The 19,134-nt window shown below is 37.4% G+C and overlaps 1 protein-coding gene across 1 annotated transcript in view; it reads left to right on the top strand.

The window, feature by feature from the left end:
• The first annotated feature begins 4,737 nt into the window (after positions 1-4,737).
• Positions 4,738-19,134, top strand: part of casr (calcium-sensing receptor) — a 90,193-nt gene continuing 75,796 nt past the window's right edge. Inside the window, exons 1-2 of the mRNA XM_028800455.2 lie at positions 4,738-4,922; positions 18,759-18,785. The gene's annotated coding sequence lies outside the window, so the exon portion shown is untranslated. The remainder of the gene's footprint in view (positions 4,923-18,758; positions 18,786-19,134) is intronic.

The raw sequence follows: 19,134 nt of genomic DNA, 5'->3' as shown, positions 1-19,134 counted from the left end.
TTTGTGAGTTTCTTTAACAAATTTAATTACAGTAACATCTGAGCACTACATTTAAACTTCAAGTGACAATATAAGATGATCATTCATCTAAACTTTTCTCTTTATTCAACATTTGAACTCTTACTGTTTATATCTGAAGCCATCATTACTTCTTTATTGATAAAGAACATTGTAATGAATTCTCAAGGACTCTCACACTAGAAAACATAATGATAATAACAAAAGAGGCAACAATTGAAGAGAAAAATTCTCTGCACATTTTTGAGATGATACTCAATATCCTTTCTTGGGTAGTTAAAATAACATATTAAACATAACCAAAGATCATCAGGTTTATGTTAATACAATACTCAAATAATGAAATTTTCCAAAAGCCACTCAGTGAAAAGTCACCTACTTTTCTATTTTGTTTCAAAAAACCATAAATCTTTTTTTTTCTTATTTACTTTCCACGAACACAGTGATTTTAATTTGCTCAAGATTTTTTTTCTTTTTGCTTTTAATGAAAGAATTAAGCCTATTTCTTTTTTTAATCCTCTATCTTTCTAACATGCCGTTGACTTGTTTCTGTGGCTACATGGCTTTAGCTAACTGAAGTCTGCATTTATCTCTTCCATTGACATCATGTTTTCAGTGACACTGCAGCACAGGATGTACGTAAGGCATTGGGGAAATAGGATGTGTCTTTATTTACAGGTTTCGTGGGATAAAGACGGAGGGTGGAAATCAAAGTTAAGAGCTAATAAAGTTCTGACGACAGCAAAATGTTTAGGAAAATTTGTTTATGTGCTTGCCTGTTTTGTCACTCTGATCTCCAAAACCAATGAGATCTGAGGATTAGAGTGAAGATAATTTTAATACTTTTCTCATTATCAATCCAGTTCCCTGGCTAATTTGAAGTACAGCATATGTGAACCTGGCAGTCCCTGTTTGTCATCTCTTATACATATACAAGACAACACCCTTCTTGAAGGCTTCTTTAAATAAGGTTTGATTTGTTCAACTGCTTGAATCAAAGAGCCAAAGAAAAGAACTTTCTGTAGTAAGCCTATCCTGGACCTACAAAAAAGACCCCATTTTCACTTGTAATGTAGAAAGAAAAGACGGCTATTCAATTAATTTCAATTCAACTCAGTTTACTTTTGTATAGCGCTCTTCACTGAGTGCAAATGCAGAGTGCTGTGACAAGTTCTCAGGTAAAATGCAAGTATAAACGTTGCAGATTACAAAATACAGAATTAGTACACAAGAAGACAAAAAGTTTTTAAACGGACACATTTGTTTGTAACTTTAAGTTCCATAAAAACAAATGCAGCACCTCTCAGTGGGAAACGCACAGAAGAATTATTGTATTGGAATTAGCGTACTGTATTTGTAAACCAACTCTTAAATCTCTGTTAGAGAGAATGCTACTTTATTAAACAGAAGCTTGCAAAAAAATAAGCATTTTTTCCAGGTGCTTAAAACCAAAATTCTCCGAATTAATCTGTCCATTAAAATATCTCCACCATTCACTTCAGCTTTAAGCTCCATGCATGACCATGTTTAGAACCTCACAATTAATAATTAAAAGAAATTCCTTTTCCTGTTTGCATTTTAAAGACAAAAATGTTCAGAGGTTTCAGGTAAGGAAGGCAGAGGTTTCAAGGTAAGAAAGTTATACCAACTAATCATGTCTGTTGTGTGTTGATTAGCACACGCAAGTAAGAATTTCACTGTACTCCATAAAGTTACAATAATCCACCTCATGGATGAAGCATTTCAGTTATGAATTCCATGCCTGGATGTTTTCTGTGTGGAGTCTGCTCAGCCTCCCTGTGTCAGTGTGGGTTTTCTAAAAGACATACTGGTAACACTTTAGTTAAGGTTAATTTCCTCTTATGTAACAAGATCAAACAAAGACTTCTTTTGGCCTTCATAACACTTATAAAACATCAGTAGGTAGATTGATCATTTCTGTGCAGTGTGACTTATTGACGTGATGAGAAAGTCTTGTTAATATGTAGGATTCACAGGTCTTAAACTAAAAGTGTAAAATAAAGAGAAATATATCTCAGTAAAGCCACCTCAGACCACTCCAAAGTGAAGTTTTGTTAGTCAGTCACATTGCACAGCTGAATAAACACTTTACTGATGCTTTGTAAGTATTATGATGACCCAAAGAAGTGTGTGTTAAGATCTTGTTAACATAAGAATAAATTAGAAATACATGCATTTTTGCAGTACCTAAACAAAATGGTTACTGAGGTGCTGGTGCTGATTTAACACCAGACCTGTTTTTGTGCAATTATTTAACATTACTTTTTAAGCAGTGTGGACCAGTCTGGTATTAGGGGCCCTGAAGTTTAAGCTTCTTTAGTTTCATAGTAGATCCACCCCTGCTTCAGCTTTCTGAAGCCCTGAATTGGATTAAGCAGGTTTGAGAAATTTACGTTACCTGTTATTTGGTTGCTCAAATGTTTAAGGCTGGAGTGTGTCATGATGGCAATTGTGTTTAGTGCAGCTGCCTCTCTGCTCCAGAGTACTGGATTGAAATCCCTGCCAAGGCATTGAGTTTGCATGTTGATTGGCACCTCTAAATATCCCTGGTATGTGTATTACAGCCTACTAAAGGCCTAGGGGTGCATAAGTAGGCCGCACACAAATGAGAAAGAGAGAGAGAGAGCGAGAGAGAGAAAGAGAAAGAGAAAGCGAGACACCCAAAGCCAGACCATCCAACCTCAACTCTCCATATCATAAAAAAAAAACCTTTTTTTCATCCTCTTTAAATAAAATAAAATGGTAAATTACAAATACACAATTTTTATACTATATACATCAATACATTAATACAAGAACAAGCATTAGCAACTCTTTACCCTTTTTATGCTTAATAATCAAATTATAATTTTGAGCAATCAAAGACCAAAACATTAACCTCTGATTAGATTTATACATACCGTTTAAAAAGGTAGGATCTGTAAAAACAATTACAGGGAGTATAGATAAAGCAACATAAACTTCAAAATGTTGTAAGGCCAACAACTAAGCCAGGGTCTCTTTCTCTATAGTTTAGTTGAAGTTTGTTGATTTTTTGGAAAATAGCATATGGGATGTTCCACTCCATTCTCATTTTAGCAACCTAATGCTGACGGAAAACTCTGGATTCTGTACCTGAACTAGAATAAGTGTATTTGAAAATGGATGGATTAATTGTCTATTCTTTAGAGGCCCAATGTAGAGGCAGACAAGTATGGATTTGTGTACGTGTCATTTGGTGGAATGGCAGCCCTTTGAGGTTTGGTCCTGCCCGATGCTAACAAGATGGTCTTGGAGTTTTCTGCAAGATGGCATCTCACCATGAACTACTAACTTCTTATGCATATTTGTTTATGGTTTTCTCTCTCTGTTTCAATCGTGGGTTTTACTCTCAGGTCTCCCCCGTTACCTTCCCGTTTCTCAGTTACAGTTACGAAATTGTGCTTCAAGTTTACAGTCAAAGAAGCCGGGAACTAATTCCAGGAGTAGTCGTCGGATTGGGTGTTGAGAAAGCACCTGGATGAAGCACCTGGATCATAATTCTGCCTATGACTAATCATTTAGAGCTGCCATAAAATAGATCAAGCCTGAAATTACACACCCCATGCCTACATAGCCCCACAGTATCTCTCTTTGATGTGATAAAACTGATGGTGCGCCCCCCCCCCCCCCCCATTATGTTGTCAAATTTTGATTGGATAGAAGCATAGACAGATCTGTTTGTATTTATTCAACATTTCATCTTGCAAAAAAATAAAAGGGCTTGAAAGAAGTATCAAACTTTTATTCCACTATTTACTAAGCATATGGAAACGTAACTGGCAACTCACTACATTGCACCTCCAACACTGACATTATTACCGTTTTCTGTCGATTTGTACTGCCTTGTTGAAATAAGCTACATATACAAATATTTACACCTTTAAAAGTGAAACTGTCGAAATGAACATAACATATTTATATTACTCACCATAAGCCAAATTTTTTTTTCTAAGGTTGCACATACCAATCATCTTCAGCTTACAATCACAACAATGCTGGAAAAAAAAACAGATTAAAATGGGAAAGGCATTGGATTGAGGCAGTGGATATGTTTGTTCCTAATGGCTTAAACGACAAATAATAATTTTAGTAGGTTCCGCTTTAATTAATTTATTTATTAATTTAAGAATCTTACTTATTGAGATGTTTTAAAGTATATTGCGCATGCGCAGAAGCACATTTCGATAGGTTGCCATGTTAGGACAGATGCACATTTCGATAGGTTGCGTGGTTCGACAGAACACCGTGTTTTCCTTCATATACACATATAGCCTTCAAGAAAAGTATTTTATGGCCATCTACTCATACCTCGATTCATGTTGTGAACCATTTTTTCCATTATAGCGTCACTCAGAACCGGAGCTTATCCCGACAGAAAGGAGCAAAGACCAAGAACAATAAACTAACTTTTGCCGTCGTAATGCTCCAAATAAGTCAACAGCTTCAGCCTCGTTTTAAATGTCCAGTTCGTTCAAGAGTCTGCGTGGATTAAACACGACTGTTTTAATTACTCTGTTAGTTTAACAATACAAACATTTCCTAAACATTTGGCACCTGTTCTCGTAAACAGATATCCAAAACATCGGATAAAACCGAAATATTTCTATTTATATGACATATTTAATTTTATAAAGCGAAATAATAAACGACGCAACGCACCCTACGCGCAGTAAGAAAGTATTCTCAGTAGATGCTGATAGTTGAAATGAGGCTGGCTTCCAGAGAGAGCGACAAAAAATGCAAAAAGCTGTGGAAGAAAGCCGGATAAGGGAGGCGCAAAGAAGCGATCTGAGCTGCACACTGCGGACCGCGGCGGAGCGGCAGGTGAGAAGTTTTAGAGCAGGAGGAGGACCTCAAAATAAGTGAGTAAGACGGTGTTTTGGAATTAATTTGGAAAAGACATGCACGGCATTAAGGTGACCCATTTATGACAGTATGTGCGTAAATGTAATATGAAATGTGTGATTCCGTCATTTTAGAAGAGGAAAAAAGTATACTCGATATAGATGTTATTTGAGCTTTGCTTTAGAAAATGACAAAAGTGAAGCCACCAACAGAGAATAAGAGCGAAAAAAAGTGTAGAAACTAAGAAACAGTAGCTGGTTGACTTGCAGGTTAGAATAATACTGTTATCTGATAACGGGCATTGCGCACGACCCTATGCCGATGTCCTGAGCACCGCTGCCGCGCTCTGTCCTTAGCCGGTCAGCGGCTCCCCGAGTGCAACTGGGGTCACCTGCGGTCCAGTGAGTCCGTTCGGAGGACAATTTGGAGGTCGAGAGGCTGAAGAGTTATTAGAAAGCGAAGCGGTTGTCTGTCGGTTTTTATAAGAAAAAACGGCGAGTTGTGATTTTAATTATCTCAATGAATGAATGCGGCTACATAATCATTTATTATTTTTTTTATAAAGGTCGTATCGGTACTTCAGCTACTATAGTAATAATGATAATTAGTGTTCGCCATTGTATTTATTCCCTCTAAACTTATTCATCACAGAACAGCGCTAAAAAATAAATTAACTGCTTACATATCAAGGAAAATTGGTAAAATGGTAATAATTATTACTGTTATTATTCATTATTACTGTTAGAAATATTCCTTTTTACTGAGAGTATGTAACAAGAATGCAAGCATTTTAGAATTCTTGCTATTGTTTGTTCTATCCGTAATAAAAAAGGACTTAAGAAAAGGAAAAGGAAACACATTATGATTATCACTAATATTTATCTGGTTGTATTTGCCATATGTACCCAGCAGATTGGAATTCTTGTCTGCTTTGCTCTTTTATATTATGTAGTGTACATTATTATTATTGCTGCTATTATTTTTATTATTATTGTGGTTGTGTGTAGTAGCTGTTAAATGTATAAAATGCATCAAAGGTTTTGACAGCTTAGAATAACCTCTTCTGGAAATGTTTTAAGATATTTTTATTGCAATATTTCAGAACTTGTTTTGGTAAAACTAAATCACTGTGCGATTTTACAATGGAGTGTTTATTAGACTGAGCAGAAGGAAGGGAGCAATGCAGTTTACTTAGCACCTATGTATCAGTGTATGCACACGCTTAAAAATAAAGATGCCAAAGCGGTTCTTCAGATCAGCGCCATAGGGGAACCATTTTTGGTTCCCAAAAGAACCTTCCAAATAAAGGATCCAGAAAGAGCCATTTATATAGGTCTGTAATAGGGTCCATAAATAACCTTGAATAGATGAAAAGAGATTTGTGAAATGCCAAATGAATTTGTGCTTTTAAAAGGTCAGGTTTTCGTGATCTGTTAGTATTCTGCAGGTAGCTCACTATACATTAAAGGTGGCTTTTTTCTCCACAAATTAGCAACCTTTTTTTTTAATCCATATGCAAAGAACCCCTCATAAAATGAAATTGTTCTTTACCAAGCACAATCCAGTTAATTACAGTTACAGAGGCAATGTTTCTAAAAGTGTGGTTGTTATTTTTCATTTGAACCAGCACTTGATGTTAACTTCGTAAGGAATTTAATTTGGAGTTCCAGAAGGGCTTAAACTAACCACATTTCCCGGATGCCATATTAACCTAAATGGTGTGTGAAATATCTGTGTAATTTAGCACACTGACAGTACAAAACTCAGCAACCTGCACTCTTAAAATATGGGGTTTTAATGGCACTGGCTTGTGTGGTTCCTTATAGAGACATTGCTTGACAATAAACCATTTCATTCTGGGAAAAGGTTCTTTGCATATGTAATTGTTTCTTTGGGTTTTGAAATGAGTCCTAAAACCGAAATCTTGAATGTATAGTATAGGCTACCTGCCTCGTAGAAGGATACAACAGATCAAGAAAAGTCAATCTTAACGTTTGTTACTGTATGCAGCAAGAGTCTCTTAAAATGATGAATCCATTGATATTTTTACAAGTCTATTACCATCTATTCATATTTATGGAGCCTAATATGGATCCATAATTAACAAAGGCTTTTTCTGGAATCTTCTTGGTGATGTTTCTATAGGGGACCAAAAATAGTTCCTTGTATAACATTGCTCTGAAGGCACTGAGGCTAGTGAGGCATCTTTATTTTTTAAGAGTGTGAAACCATGCCTTCCTTTATGTAATGATCACTTTCTTTTATGTATGTAAAGGATATAGCTTTGTTTGTCTTAAATCCTCTGATGTGGGTCAGTTTGTCACATTTGCTTTCTGTAGCGTACAGCACTTAGACTACACCACATGAGCCCCATAATTTACTACTATTTGTTTTTCCCAGCTTATGCTAGTTGCCTTTAGACCAGGGTTTATTTTTTCTTTATTGCTAAGTTCCATCAGGTATATGGATACAATTGTAAATTGTAAACTTTACCTGCCATAAAAATCTGTCATATGGCATTTTTAAATACACTTAATCCAGTTCAGCTTTGCTTTGTGTTCTGCTTTCATCAGCCAAGTCCTACTCCCATTAAGCACACTACTCCACATAACTGTCAATAACATTACACTTCAATGTCAGAGAGGCTCCTTTAGATGTCAGAATCAGGGACAGTTCTTTGTATTTCTTTCACACACCTCTCACGCTCGCTACCACTGCTGTATCCACACTTCTCTCTGCATTCAACATGACACTAAAGCAGCTCATCCTCCCTACTTTCTCCAAAACAACTCCGTTGCCAGTATGTAAGTTTACACTTACTACATCAACATCCTGCACTCATTTAACACAAAACCTACAAATAAAGGGCACACACAACACCTGCCTCCTACTCTTTACAACAGTACAACTTTTTATGCAAACGCTTCCGACAAACAGTACCATTGGTTAGAGTCTCGCTCAACACCTTTACCGTGCGTGGCACATGGCCATGCAGCCACGTCCTCCATGTCTCCAACTACTTCACCTCCAGCCATGATCTTGGTCTTTCCTGTATTTACCTTGTGGCTTTTCACTTTAAAACTAGTTTACCTACTCAGTATCGTCTTGTTCAATTTCACTTCAATTTTTTCCATCAATCAAAATCATTAGCATACAAGAGCCCAACTGGCATGGCAGTGCTTTAGTCACTTCTCTGGTTGCCACCTCCATTACTGTCAAAAAAAGTAAAAGACTTTGAATGCATCCCAGGTAAAGTCCCACCTTCACTTCAAAATTTTCACTAGCCTCGTCTGCTGTTCTGACCACATTGACATCATTGCAGAGACTAACCATTCATCCACACTTTCTCAGTATCTACCTCACCATCTCTCATGGCACTCTCTCATATACCTTTTACAAATCTCCAAATGCTTATTACAGCTTCTTTCCTTTCAACTGATGATTTTCCTGCATTTGCGTGACAAAATAAATTACATCTGTTGTTCCATGCAGGCATGAGAACCAACTGCATTTCATTAACTTTCATTTGATCTCACATTGTTTTTGTTTTATATATCAATCTCTCAACCACCTTCATCACCTACTCTTAGAGCTTGCTTGCTCAATACAACCCACACTCCAATGGATCTCCCTTTCCTTTGTATACTGGAATAAGCACACTACTTTTCCAATCTTGTTGCACAGTGTGCCCACCATTTTATCTTCAGGAATGTCCACTGCCTACAGCATATCTGACACCACTCCAGTTGGGCATGTGTTTTACTTATCTTCATCTTTTTCAGTACGTTTGCAGCATCCTCTCTTGAAATCTTACAGCTTGATCCTTCTATCTTCACACAAAGAATATCATTATCCCATTTATTTGGCTTATTCAACAACTTCTTCATGTGCTTCTTTCAGATATCGTTAACCAAGTGATGCCCCTAGCAAAACTGGGGCCCAAAGCAGAATCTTCTTCTTGGACTCCCCTACCCCCCCCCCCCAACCTCCCCAACCTGCTTATAAATAAGTAATGCATAAACAAAGAAGCCTAATTATTAATAATAATGATAAATGATAGTGTGCCAATGAGCTATTACTCTTTGTTACTTGATATAGCCAACAGTATCACATGTGCAATGTGATACAACAGCAACAAAACAGCAATTTTAATACCATTAATACTACTACTACTACTAATAATAGTAATAATATAATACCACTACTACTCCTACTACTACTATTAATAATAACCTACTATGTAATAAAACACTAAGGTCTGTGTGTTCAATCCCTCAGATCAATCTAATTGGTCAGTTTGGCTTTGGTGTGTTTGGTTAGTTTGGCTTTGGTGATGCAATAAAAGAGAGTGCAAGTGTGAGATGCACGAGGAGGAGTAAAGGCCTATGTTGAGAGAATCGCTTTCAAAGACAGCAAGTATACAAGCACACAGGAGGCAAGAACGATGCCTCAAAATTAATGATGGAGTCTGAGGAACAGGCTTTACAAGAACATGCTTGAGAGACGGTGCACCAGTGAAGAGATGTCCACACACGCATGTGGATACAGAGGAATGGTGCTGAAGGTATATGTAGGACATAAGATAGAATAATTAAAACTATTTGCTATTACCTGTCTTTGACAGTTACTGTAGCTATTAATATGTAATACTACTGTACTACTATAATACTACTACTATTGAAAAAAATCAGTTGCGAGTGTCAGTAGGCTTTGTGCCCTAGGAACCAAGCTACCTGAACTATTCTAAAACATTTCAGTAATTATTTCCCACTCTGATACTGATCTTTCTGAAGAATTCATAATTAATTGCATAATTAAGGCATTTAAGGATTTCTCTAGAGTGCCTCTTTCTCTTGCACAATTTGGCTCAAGAACTAATGAGCACATCGTCATCTTATAACAGGCTTAAGTTTTGAGTTTGATAATTTTCCATCTAGCCATTTTAACTTTAGACTGTCCTCAAGTAACTGTGACACACAGACAGACACACACCCGTCATCAAGATATTGAAGTTTTCAGTATCAGGGGTCCCTAAAATATCGAGATCCATTGAAAAACGGAGATCGAAACTTTTGACTAATCTAAAGCTTTCACTCCTCCCTAATAGACGATAGGTTATGGTGGAAGAGGGTACAAAGCAAAAAAATAAATAAATAAACATAAAAACTACTAATACTACTACTGAATGTGCTTAGTAAACTTACTTCAGTAAATACAGGGTCAAAATGAAGCTGAATATTAAGATATTTAAAAAAAACAAACGTGAATTTATCTAAACATCATTTTGTCCTTACAATGAGAGCAGATAGTAATAAGGCATTAATTAAATCAGTAATATTACCTGCCAATTAAATTAACCAACAGCTGAAGTCAAACTGAGATAACTTCTCTTTTTGTATGTCAAAGTTGCTTGTGTGTTGCTTTCCCACAATTCAGCCAATAACAAACTAGTAAGCAAGAAAATGGTTAAATTTAAAATGTGTCCTCAATACAACACCACTCGGCGCTTCAGATGAGGATTAACATTAGCAGCCTTTAACAATGTGTAAAGGTCTCTGAGGTCTGTAAGGCGGAAATAAATAATCCTCAACCATGTGTCAAATAGTTACTGTAACATCAGATAGAATCTATTAAACACTCTTAACAAATCTGTTATACATAATACTATTGTTATTCCAATGTTACACCAGTAAACTGCTAGTTTTAGTACAGAGGCAATTGATGTAACCTTAGCTAGCTTACTGGAAGGTGGACAAATTTATATTTCTAAACATATCTGCAGCTAGTACAGAATGAGCTGCTTCTTCATGCTTTCATTTTTTTCCTTTTCTGTGCTCCGGACTGGTGAGATGGTGAAGCTATGTCTCTTCTTGTTTTTTTTTGTTTTTTTTAAATTTTATTTATTAATTTTATTGTAATCATTCCATACAAATAGATCAATTTACTGTATAACAAAAAAAATTGAAGACAAATCAAACCCCACCCCTGAGAAGGAGAGCTTAGCCAAAGGAGAATTGCTTAGGGCTTTTTAATAAGGCAACAATAAACAAAAGAAAGGAAGAAATATATATAGGTAAATAAAAAATGGAGAAGGGAAATAAATGCGGTAATAGTTATTTCCCTTATTCTAAAATAATATTGATTAGATCCTGCCAGGTTTTGAAAAAATTCTGTACAGATCCTCTAACTAAGAATTTGATTTTTTCCAATTTCAAATAATATAAAACATCGGTTTCCCACTGACTTATCAGAGGAGAGTTAGGATACTTCCAATTTAACAAAACAAGTCTGCGTGCCAAAAGTGCAGTGAATGCAATCACCGTTTGCTTGTCCTTCTCCACTTCAAGTCCGTCTGGAAGAACACCGAACACAGCTGTTAATGGGTTAGGAGGGATTGTGACCCCAAGGCTGTCTGAAAGGCACTTAAAAATTTTGGTCCAAAATTATGTTAGTTTGGTGCAGGCCCAGAACATGTGACCCAGTGAGGCAGGAGCTTGGTTGCAGCGTTCGCTGGTTGGATCTTGCCCTGGAAACATTTTGGACAGTTTTAAGCGAGACAGATGAGCTCGATATATAATTTTTAGTTGAATAATTCTATGCTATGCGCATATGGAGCTCGAATGAATTCTCTGCTTTGCTACCTTCCACTCCATTTCTGATATATTGATTAAGAGATCTTCTTCCCAATGTCCTCTTGGGTCTTTGAAAGGTAGGGACTCTAATAAGATTTTATATACTGTGGAAATGGTGTTTAATTCCTCGAAATTGAGCAGTATTTTTTCCAGCATGGTGGAGGGTACGAGGTGAGGAAAATCGGACAGTTTCTGTTTAACAAAATTTCTAATTTGAAGATAGTAAAAGAAATGTGTAGCTGGGAGGTTGAATTTGGAACGTAATTGTTCAAAAGATGCAAATATGTTGTCTATATAAAGATCTCTGAGCATTTTAATCCCAAAACTTTTCCAGGTACTAAAAACTGGATATGTTTGCGAGGGTTGAAAGAGGTGGTTCTCTTGCAGAGGTGTCACGGATAAAAGATTTTCCATCTTAAAATGCTTTCTAAGTTGGTTGCATATTCTGAGTGAGTAAAGCACAATTGGGTTATTAGTATATTTGCGATAACTTGCATTTATTGGAGCGCAGAGTAGGGAGTATAAAGAAGTACTACAGGATTTTACTTCTATTGCGAACCAAGCCTGTGTATGTTCATTTTTTTGTGCCCAGGTTTTTATGGCTTGTATGTTTGCTGCCCAGCAATAAAACTGAAAATTAGGTAAAGCCATGCCACCTTCTGCCTGAGGTCTTTGTAGGGTCGCTCTTCGGATACGTGGGTGTTTTGAGTTCTGAATGAATGAGGTTATTGTTGAATCTAATTGCTTAAAAAACTATTTATTGATATATATTGGAATGTTTTGAAATAAAAAAAGAAGTTTAGGAAGGATATTCATCTTAACAGCGTTAATTCTTCCAGCTAGAGTGAGATGAAGGGTTGATCATCTATGCAAGTCTTGCTTAATTTTTTCCATACAGACAGCAACATTTTGTTGATAAAGAGCTTTATGTTTACTTGTAATATTTACCCCTAGGCATTTAAACTGAACTGCTATGGTAAAAGGTAGGGTGTCCTATCTAATATTATATGCTTGTGAATTCACTTGAAAGAGTATACTTTTATTCAGATTAATTCTAAGACCAGATATCTTTTGAAATTGTATGAGTGCTGTTAAAACTGCAGGCACAGTGTTTTCTGGGTCATATATATAAAACCATATCATCTGCATATAGAGAAATTTTCTGTTCCAGTCCTTCTCTGATAATCCCCTTTACCTGATAAGAATTTCGACAGTGAACCGCCAGTGGTTCAATGGTGATTGCAAAAAGCAGTGGTGACAAGGGACATCCTTGTCTGGTACCACATTCTAGCTTAAAGTAGTCTGAACAGATGTTGTTAATACAAACTGAAGCTTCTGGATTGGTATACAGTAGTTTGATCCATGCACAAATATTCGGGCCAAACCCAAATTTCTCCAATGCAGTGAAAAGGTAGTTCCATTCAATCATATCAAATGCTTTTTCTGCGTCTAATGATAGTAATATCTCTGGGGTGTTTGATTTTGCTGGTGAATATATAACATTAAACAAGCGTCGGAGATTGGAAGATAGGTGTCGGCCTTTAATAAATCCAGTTTGATCCTGTGATATTACCGAGGGCAGTACTTTCTCCATCCTTCTAGCTAGAATTTTTGAGAGTATCTTAACATCATTATTCAGGAGTGAAATTGGTCTGTATGATGCACATTGTAACAAGTCCTTATTTTGTTTAGGAAAGACGGTGATTAATGCTTGACGAAATGTTTGAGGTAGTATTTGGTTGTCTCTAGCTTCTGTAAATGTTGCCAATAAGAGGGGAGCTAGCTGAGTGGAGAATTTCTTATAAAATTCTACGGGGTAACCATCAGGGCCTGCTGATTTCCCGCTTTGAAGTGACTTTATAGCATCTAGTAATTCTGTTAGCATCAGAGGTTTATCCAGTTCCTCAGCACTTAAAGCATCTATTTGTGGTGTCTGTAATGTATCCAGAAATGCATTAGATTGTGTGTTGTCTGCTTTGAACTCAGTAGAATTTAAGGATTTATAATAATCTCTAAATGCGTGCATTATATTTTAATGGTCAATGACTTCTTCTCCATTCGTGTTGGTGATTACTGGTATTGCATTGCGAACTTCTTGTTTGTGAATTTGTTGAGCTCAAAGCTTATTAGCTTATTCTCCGTGTTCATAGTAATGATGTCTTGACTTATAAATAAGTTGTTCAGTTTCTTTAGTTGTTAAGATGTTGAGTTCTGTATGCAGGGCCTGCCTTTTCCTGTGAAGAGCTTCACTTGGATGCCTGGCTTGTTCTTCATCTATTCTAGTAATTTCGCTTCTTAGCTCTGACACTTTCTTGGTTTCTAATTTATTTCTGTGGGAAAGATATGAAATAATCTGTCCTCTTAAGAAGGCCTTTAGAGTTTCCCAGAGTGTTCCTGCAGAAACCTCTGTGGGTGTGTTTGTCTCTAGGAAGAAGCTGATTTGTTTGGATATAAATTCTGTGCAGTTCTCGTCTGCTAATAGAAGAGGGTTAAGACGCCATCTACGAGGTGAGTGTGAGGGGCTTAATGATTTTAGCTCCCAAGATTAGAGGGGCATGGTCGGAGATAACAGTTGTGTCATATTTGCACAATTTAATCGTAGGCAGGAAATTATTATCTATAAAAAAAGAATCAATTCTTGAGTAGCTATGATGCACTGGTGAGTAGAACGAATATGATCTTGAGTTTGGGTTAAGAAACCTCCAGGGGTCTGATAAGTTGTGGTCAGTTAAAAACTGTGTAATTGTCTTTGCAGTGTTAGATGTCGTCCCCCTGTCACAGGAGTCCTATCTAAGAGTGGATTTAAAACACAGTTAAAGTCCCCAGCCATTATAATTTTATGAGTGTTCACATTGGGAATGGATGCAAATAGATTTTGCATGAATTCCTTATCATCGACATTGGGTGCATAAACATTTATCAAAATCATTTTACTGTTAAATAAGTTGCCCGTGACCATCACATATCTCCCTTCAGGGTCCGATACTACATCTGATGCTACAAATGGAACTGTTTCTTTATAAAGCTAGAATGGAACATTTGGCTTGTCCAGTCTTTTTGTAGTCTGAACTGATCCTTGCTTAGTAAGTGGGTCTCCTGTAAAAATACTATTTTAGCGTTTAAGCCTGTTAGGTGAGAGCATACTTTCTTTCTCTAATTCGTGATTCAGGCCTTTAACATTCCAGCTCACAAAGTTAACTGTCCCATCATGGAGACATTGATTCTGAGTTTTTAATGTCATTTTATAGTCTTAACTGGTAGTGAGGCAGTTTTAATCTTAATTTCAAAATTCCCCATGAGTTATTGCATTTTAGCCTATTGTTGCATTGATATTTATAGTTATAGGGATTAGAAGAATAGATTAGATATAGCGTGCTCTCCTTCTCTCCCCCCTTTATCTCCCCACCCCCCCATTTTGCCTCCCCACATGAGGCTTGATCCCACTTCGCGATGTCCCGGTCCTCTGACATAAAAAGAGACAGAGCACGTCCAAAACAAAACAAACCCCACCCCATAGCAGCGTTTGAGAATTAAAACAAAGAGATATCTATTGCAGCTGAATTCTAAACACTATCTGCCGAAAATTTAATCATTAACAGTCTTTAAGCTTAAAATAATCTTCAGCAATTTTAAGATATTAAGATAATAAAAGAATGAACCCTGGGAATGATTTTTAAAAAGTAGTCTAGGATAAACATAGTAAATCCTAATGTTATAGTATAATCTAATAGTATAAATGTAATAGTAATGTAATAGTAAAAGTAATGTAATAGTAGAAATAGCAATAAACCAAGAGTATGATGTTAAACAGTCTACTTTAAGGTAGCAAAAAAAAAAAAAACCACAAACCCTACTTTAATTACTTCCACACACACGTCTATAACTGTAAGACATAAACATATAATGTCCAAGTAAAGAAAAGGATGTATAATTAAAATACCAGTCTCTTTAAAAGTGGATCCGACAGCAGATGATAGGTCCTTCCCATGCCTTGACAGAATACGGCTCCTTATTAACTTTCAAAAGATTGTCGGAAACAGCTTCTTTAGTTCCTTTTCAGCTTCCTCCTTGCTTGAAAATACATAATATTGGTCTTGAACTTCCACTTTCAGTTTGGCGGGATACAAGATACAACCTCTGCTCCTTAGGGACAAGCTGACAGAGATGGGAGTTGATTCATACCTGGTGGCATGGATCGTGGACTATCTTAAAGACAGACCTCAGTATGTGCGTCTTGGGAACTGCACGTCTGACATTGTGGTCAGCAACACAGGAGCGCCACAGGGGACTGTACTTTCTCCGGTCCTGTTCAGCCTATATACATCGGACTTCCAATACAACTTGGAGTCCTGCCACGTGCAGAAGTTCGCTGATGACACTGCTATCGTGGGCTGCATCAGGAATGGGCTGGAGGAGGAGTATAGGGACCTAATCAATGACTTTGTTAAATGGTGCGACTCAGACCACCTACAACTGAACACCAGCAAAACCAAGGAGCTGGTGGTGGATTTTAGGAGGCTCAGACCCCTCATGGACCCCGTGATCATCAAAGGTGACTGTATGCAGATGGTGCAGACCTATAAATATCTGGGAGTGCAGATGGATGATAAATTAGACTGGACTGCCAATACTGATGCTCTGTGCAAGAAAGGACAGAGCAGACTATACTTCCTTAGAAGGCTGGCGTCCTTCAACATCTGCAATAAGATGCTGCAGATGTTCTATCAGACAGTTGTGGCGAGTGCCCTCTTCTACGCTGTGGTGTGCTGGGGAGGCAGCATTAAGAAGAAAGACGCCTCACGCCTGGACAAACTGGTGAGGAAGGCAGGCTCTATTGTTGGCATGGAGCTGGACAGTTTAACATCTGTGGCAGAGCGACGGGCGCTCAGCAGGCTCCTATCAATTATGGAGAATCCACTGCATCCACTAAATAGTATCATCTCCAGACAGAAGAGCAGCTTCAGCGACAGACTGTTGTCACTGTCCTGCTCCACTGACAGATTGAGGAGATCGTTCCTCCCCCAAACTATGCGACTCTTCAATTCCACCCGGGGGGGTAAACGTTAACATTTAACATTATACAAAGTTATTGTCTGTTTTTTACCTGCATTATTATCAATCTTTAATTTAATATTGTTTATTGTATCAGTATGCTGCTGCTGGAGAATGTGAATTTCCCATTGGGATTAATAAAGTATCTATCTATCTATTTGATATCGGCTTTCTGTAGCAACATTTTAATGTTAAAGTAGGCTGCGCGTTTTGCAGCTGTTAATGGTGAGAAGTCGGGGAAAATACGAATAAGATTATTTTCAAATATAATCTCTTGCTTGTGTCTGAGAAGTGCCATCACATCAAGCTTACATCGTAATTGTTCGAAGTGGACAATAAAAGACCTAGGTTTAAAGGTGCTTGATCTGTATATGCTATAAGCTGCTGCTATCTCAATGTCGAGTTTAAAATCATCTCCAATTATTTTAGAGAGTAATTCTACTGCAAATTTCACTGGGCTTGAGCTTATTCGTTTCTCAGGTATACCCTCAATTCTTATATTATTTCTTCTGCATCCATCTTCCAGGGCTGCAAGTCCGTCTCCAAGTTTTTTGCATTCGGAATTCGCAGCTGTAGCTTTTTCATCGGTGTTAGACGCCAATTGTTCCGCTGTTTCAACTCGAGCCGTGAATGCCTGCTTAACATCATCCAGCTGTTCTGTAACATCATTACTCTGGTCGGCAAGTATTTTCAGTTTGGATCTATTTTCTTCGATGTGTTCCTCTAATTTCTCCAACATGCTTTTAAAGTTCATGTCAAAACGTTTAAATAGACACGTTTCCCGGTCTTTGTTATCCTTCTTAAGCTCAATGTTAGACTTCTTAAGCTCGTTCTTAAGCTCATTCTTGTTATCCTTCTTAAGCTCATTTATGGCTGTAGCCATGGTAGTGGCCAGTGTAGTGATCATCTCTTTCAGTTCGGACAGTTTGTTTCGGATTTCGTGCTCCGCGAGTGGAAATGCAGCTCCTGTTACAGCAGGTGCTGCAGGCTCGCGATAAGTAGATGAGAGCACATCCTGCAGGGCCTTTTCTAGTCTCGAATGATCCTCAGAAATCGGCGATCCATCGCGACCTGTATCACTTGCACCTTCGCTCCCATTTTCACTCTAGACTGGAGACGATACAATGGAGCAGGGTCCCAGGAAATCTGCGCATTCGTCTGCCTGTTCCAGGTCAGTCTCTGAGAGGCCATACCTTGCACTTGGGCCGGATGTCTGTCCAGACTTTGATGCAGCTTTAAGTTTCTTTTCCGGTTCTTTCTGACTTTTCTTCTTGTTACTCATGCTTGTATATTGTAGTGGAAGTTCCTTGGTCGGGTTAAATACAGGATACCTCTAAATAATATGAAATACGTGGGAAAATAAAGCCGCTGCTAGCGGAGCTCTGCTTCAGACGTCCATCTCCTATAACGGATGAGACCAACTCCCCATGTCTCTTCTTGTTAATGGAAAATAATCATAATAGGCGACTGTCAACAACTTTAGTTTGACAATTCACAAAACAGCAATAACCCCAGAAATAAAACTTGTTGTTGCTTTGGGGAAATATGACCATGTTTACAAACGTCATACTCCCTTGTCAAAACCTTTTGTCTTTGTAATGTTGTGAAAATTGAAATAAACCCCAAGAGCTTGGCTAGAGGAAGGACAGAGGATTTTGCATAGGAATCTAATCAACTGACCAACACCTCTGTTTTAGAGGGGACAAAGAAAGACGATGTTTTGTTTTCCTCCTAACAAAGATTACATAAGTGTCCTACATGTGCAGAGGATAAACACAACTCCACTCTTAGTTTCTTTGTAAATGGAAGACTAGCATATTTTCCATTTATATTGGCTTCTTCTTTTGATAAGACACTGACACTGTAACATCTTGAAGCTACAGATTTACAGACGTTTTGACCCCTACTTTCTTAAATGGTTATTTACTCTAATGAACATCCTTTGTAGATCATTTCCAAATCTGTGTTAAGGTAATTAATGTTTTACATCTTTACAAAGTACATTATGAAAAGCTGCATCATGAATTTGTGTTCTGTCTGTTTTCTTTGTGGATATTGGGTGAACAAAGTGCTCAATTCCCTTTTTTTAAAGAGCTGTGGTAACACTTAACTTTGGTTTTGGTTGAGCCCTACCTTCTTCTAACTGTTTGCTTTTCTTAAATTCCTTAGGTGGTCTATTGCACCTTCTTAGACATGGTGAGTTGGCTTAGAGTTTCATTGTGAGTATTCTTCTGAACATGTTTAAGTCATATATTTTGGCAATATTCTCTGGATTTTATTATATGCTTGCTTATTAAGAATACCTTTTGCAGACTTACTGAGGATCAGTATTTCTCCTGTTTCTCTACTGACCTATCTTTCTGTTCATTTCACCCAACGTGAACCACCAATGTTGTTAGGCCATTACTTGAACTTTTAGTCTATAACAAATACACAGCTTGTGATGCCTCCACAGTTGATTTTGAATGTTTTTTTTATTTTTTTGGCATTTGTTTGAAGTTTTTCCAGCTTATCTACTTTCTACCACCCAAAAACATGATGGACA

The sequence above is a fragment of the Erpetoichthys calabaricus genome, chromosome 4, assembly GCF_900747795.2.
Source record: "Erpetoichthys calabaricus chromosome 4, fErpCal1.3, whole genome shotgun sequence".
Taxonomy (NCBI): domain Eukaryota; kingdom Metazoa; phylum Chordata; class Cladistia; order Polypteriformes; family Polypteridae; genus Erpetoichthys; species Erpetoichthys calabaricus.
The sequence above is the reverse complement of the archived record's forward strand: the minus strand, read 5'-3'. Positions and strand labels throughout refer to the sequence as shown.